A 4,530-nucleotide genomic window follows, 5' to 3' on the forward strand; every position below is an offset into this window, starting at 1 on the left:
GGAGCGGGTGTAACAGTGGAGGTGAAGGTGGAGGTGAACGGGATATAGGTGATGTACTACAGATAATAAACGTGAAACAGGGAAGAAGGGGGAGAAGAGAGGAGAAGGGGGGAGATGGAGAAGGTGAACGAGGAGGAAGAGGAGGAGAAAGAGGAGATGGAGCAGTAGAGGGAAGAGAATATAAGGTAATTAGAAAAGGAAATAATGTAAACAAGAAGGCATAGAAGCATTAGCAGTGGTAGCAGTAACAGCAACAAGCATAAGTGATGGTAGCCTAGTAGTAGTAGCAGTAGTGGTAGTAGTAGCAGAAGTAATAGATGTTAGTAGTAGCGGCAGCAGTAGCAAAACTCAGCAGCAACATCAACATCAAGAGCAGCAGTAGTAGAAGCAACAACAGCAGTAACAGTAACAACCTTGCATAGTAGTGGCAATCACCATATGGGCCGATAACACCTCTCGCTTCATAGCCTACCCATCAGACCGGGCCTCCACCCACCCAGCCTCCCACCCGACCGCTGATCCACCCTCCCGCCGCCCCTCCACCCACACACCCACACAGTTGATCGTGGAAAAAAGCGGAAAAATAAATGAAAGTCTCGAAGGTCGGAGTGTGAGTCACAGATGTTGAATAATTCCGTGTTTTCTAACCAGGTCGTGGGTGAGGTGAGGTGAGTGAGGTGAGGGAGGCGAGGAGTGAGAGGTGTGTGAGTCAGCGGCGGGAGGGAGGAAGGGAAGGGGAGTCGAAGAGGGCACGGGAGGGAGGGAGGAAGAGAGGGAGGGTGACCTTAAGGGGTGGCTGAGGTCAAGACTACATATAATCATAATGTGTGTGTGTGTGTGTGTGTGTGTGTGTGTGTGTGTGTAAGAGCCGGCGTGTAAGTGGTACGCATACATATGTGCAACTCCAGAGGGGAAAATGGCTTATGATAGACGATATTACCTCCTCCTCCTCCTCGTCCCCCTCCTCCCGCTGCTGCTGCGACACCTGCGTCTCCTCGCGGGTGCCTGGGTGCCGCCAGCTGGCCAGGACACACCCCAGGCACCCAGCACACCCCCGCCGACGCGAACATCTACCCGGTGGAGGCGACATCCCAGCGGGCAGCCCAGTTTTGAGTCCTTCCCTTGACAGTTGTTGACCATGCGTGCAACGCGGCGATACAGTCTCTCTCTCTCTCTCTCTCTCTCTCTCTCTCTCTCTCTCTCTCTCTCTCTCTCTCTCTCTCTCTCTCTCTCTCTCTCTGTGTGTGTGTGTGTGTGTGTGTGTGTGTGTGTGTTTAAAACTCTGAGTGAAGGAGTGCCTGGGGGAGATGCAATGGAATTCGTCAAAGAGAGCTATGGGCACACACACACACACACACACACACACACACACACACACACACACAAGTTGAAATATTAACGCACGCTCATAGCATCCTATTCACGCACAAGTGGGGGAACAGATGCTGACGATGATGAAGAGCAGGAGAAGGAGGAGGAGGAGGAGGGGGAGGAGGGTGTATAGTGGTTCTTCCCTCGAGAATGACTTGCAGGATAAATGTGTGCCTTGTCGTCTCATATAGCACCCATACCTTACCACCTCTAGTCTCGCACCGCCCTCCTCATCACTGCTAACTGTGGAGGCATTACCGTTGACGCTAAAGGTATGCCATGATGTAGCGGTATGTATAGGCGGCGAGAAAGAGTGTGTGGGGAGGGATGGTTGGGCGCCCTGGTTACACACGTAGGGCGAGGGCAACAAAAGTATAGCCCACTCATCCATCCACCCGTTCGTCCTCCCTTGCGGGTAGGTCGCGAGATGATTACCTGGGGACCGAGGGAAAGAACATTTACCTGGGGACCGCGGGGGAGATACATTATGGTAACCCAAATGCTCCTCTTAGACTTGGAGTCACGCAATAAGAGTCTGTTCCAACCGTGATGTTCAATAGATATGTCCATGGAAGCGTTATAATCAAGCGGTGGCGTGTCTCAGTTTGGTCTTTCCTCTCAGAACACGTGAACATCAACAATAGCATGAAGTTAAAAAAAATTGGGTTCAGAGTCACGTGGTAGGGGGTCTGTTCCAACCGCGATATTAAAGACAAAAGTAAGCGTTGTACTAAATCGATGGTGAGTCTCAGGTCTTTCAGAAAACGTGAATATCACCCAAAACGTGAGGTAAAAAAAAAGGGCTTGAAATCACGCGGTAAGGAGTCTTTTCTTATCACGATATTCAAAAGATGTGTGTAAGCCTTGTAACTACAGTGATGGTGAGTCTCTGGTCTTTCTTTTCAGAACTCGTGAACATCAATCATACTGCGAGGTTAAATTCTCCCCTCAACAGATGAGCAATAAAATAATATAATAAATATACCGTGATGGGCACAGCTTATTGGTAAACTGATACATTAGGGTGGAGGAGAACGCTGGGGAGAGAGCCGCTTGAATTTCAGGGTTGACTTTGGTTTATTTTTGTATTGCTATTCTGCTTTTGTATTGTTGTTGTTTTCCTCACCAGCATGTTTAGGGGGTGACTGCAGGGCGTCAGCGTGGCCCCGCACTGTCTCGCCGCGGTCCGGGTGGGAGGAGGGCGCTGCTGGGGCGCCTCCGCTAGACTTTATTAGCAGGGGACGGCAAGGCGAGGCGAGGCGTCACCGCGGCTCCTTCCGTCCTCTCCAAACACTCCAGTCACTTGATCTCATCTGTCGCAATACGTCACGCTCTCTAAAGGATGAAATATAAGACATTAAAGTTTTATGTTTGTATGGCGATAAGCAGGCTCATTAGCGCATTCTTACATACACTAAACAAGTCAGCACAATTTTTTTTTTTTTATCATATAATGGTTTAAAAAGGCAGACTATTGTTTTGGGCCACATTTTGCTTTGTATTTTATGGATTTTCTATCTGTTATGTACTTTACGTTTTGTCTCGCAATTTCCCTGAATACGAACTCTGATCTGACTGAATATTCATCTAGTCATATATTATAAGTTTAAGTTCTATTACAAACTTTCAACTTTACGCTACCCATCCTTCGCCTGGACAAGGCGGAGGCGGTGACGGCGGGGCAGTGGTGGTGGCGGCGTGTTAGGGCAGCCTGTCTGTTTGGGACGGAGAACAGCACTCGAGCCGCCATGGACAGGACCAACAACAGCTTAAGATAAACAGCGCAAGGTAAACAAAGCCGAGATGAAAGCATCGCGAGGGCTCATGAACCTGCGCCTCGACCCCGCTGTGGAAACCCCTTGAGAACCTTCATAAACACGCGGAGGTTTTGTAAGGTAATGATGAGGATGATGATGATGATGATGATGAGGTAGAGAGAGAGAGAGAGAGAGAGAGAGAGAGAGAGAGAGAGAGAGAGAGAGAGAGAGAGAGAGAGAGAGAGAGAGAGAGGGGACTATTATCGTAAACTCTGGACAAATCATCCTTCGAATATTTCCCCTCCATCGAACGCTCTGGACTATTTGGGAGAGAGGAGAGCACCAAGACACTACAAGAACTGAACCGATTGTTTTAGTTTTGAGAACTCTTTGGGTCGTATTTTAAAACATTTCTTCGCCCAAGTTCACACATTTGGCAAGGCTTTCGTAGGAGTCTTGAGCATTTCCAGGAGTAGTTTTATGGCCCTGGTGGTAGTTTGACCCTTCCTCTGTACCGTGAACCTAAAGAAACACTCATTAGAACCCGATTGACCCTCTCTTTGACCTTTATAAATAGTTGATGTGAAAATTGAAAAAGTCTTAAAATACCGACCTTTTTGTCCTCTACGGGCGAGTGTGTAGCATTATCTTTTTTTTTCTTCTTTCCCTTGAGCTGTCTTCTTTTTCTCCGTAAACTTCGACAAAACAACAAGAACAACAGCAATTACCACAACTAGCAGAAAAAAGGATGATGCTATTGCTTTTTCTGGCAGTTTAGTCTTTCTCCTTGAGCTGTGTCGTCACCACCACCGCCGTTGTCATCATGTGTGTGTCTGTGTGTGTGTGTGTGTGTGTGTGTGAACCTTTCTTTGCTGTAGCCATCACATGCTGACCAAATCTGCTAACGCTCACTATCAAAGGATCATATGCACCTGAGATATGTGTGTGTGTGTGTGTGTGTGCGTGTGCGTGTGTGCCTAGTTAGCGTTGACAACAGCACATGATTAGCTGGCTTGCCTCCTCCTCCTCTTTCTCCCTCCCTCCTACCCACTCCTTCGCCTCATCCAGCCCTTTACGGAGCTCTCATTAAATTTACACACACACACACACACACACACACATACACACACACTCACACACACATGGACAAATAAACAAACGCCAACGCAAAGAGAGAGAGAGAGAGAGAGAGAGAGAGAGAGAGAGAGAGCATCTACGTTCGTGGGTTCACCGGGGGACAACAGGAGGGGAGGCAAATGAACCGTCCTCTGAAGCTTTGACTCACACGGTTCGTTGTCCTCAGAGTTGCCTGATTGTCCAGATTAGATTATTATTATTATTATTACTATTACTATTATTATTATTATTATTATTATTATTATTATTATTATTATTATTATTA

The 4,530-nt window shown here is 47.6% G+C and overlaps 1 long non-coding RNA gene across 1 annotated transcript; it reads right to left on the reverse strand.

The window, feature by feature from the left end:
- Positions 1 to 2,181: 2,181 nt before the first annotated feature.
- LOC127003375 (uncharacterized) lies at positions 2,182 to 3,119 on the reverse strand. Its single transcript, XR_007757055.1, has 2 exons — positions 2,996 to 3,119; positions 2,182 to 2,706 (listed from the first exon to the last, which is right to left on the reverse strand). It is a non-coding gene; the product is annotated as an uncharacterized LOC127003375 (long non-coding RNA).
- Between the last annotated feature and the right edge of the window lie 1,411 nt (positions 3,120 to 4,530).

This window comes from Eriocheir sinensis, chromosome 3, assembly GCF_024679095.1.
Source record: "Eriocheir sinensis breed Jianghai 21 chromosome 3, ASM2467909v1, whole genome shotgun sequence".
NCBI lineage: Eukaryota > Metazoa > Arthropoda > Malacostraca > Decapoda > Varunidae > Eriocheir > Eriocheir sinensis.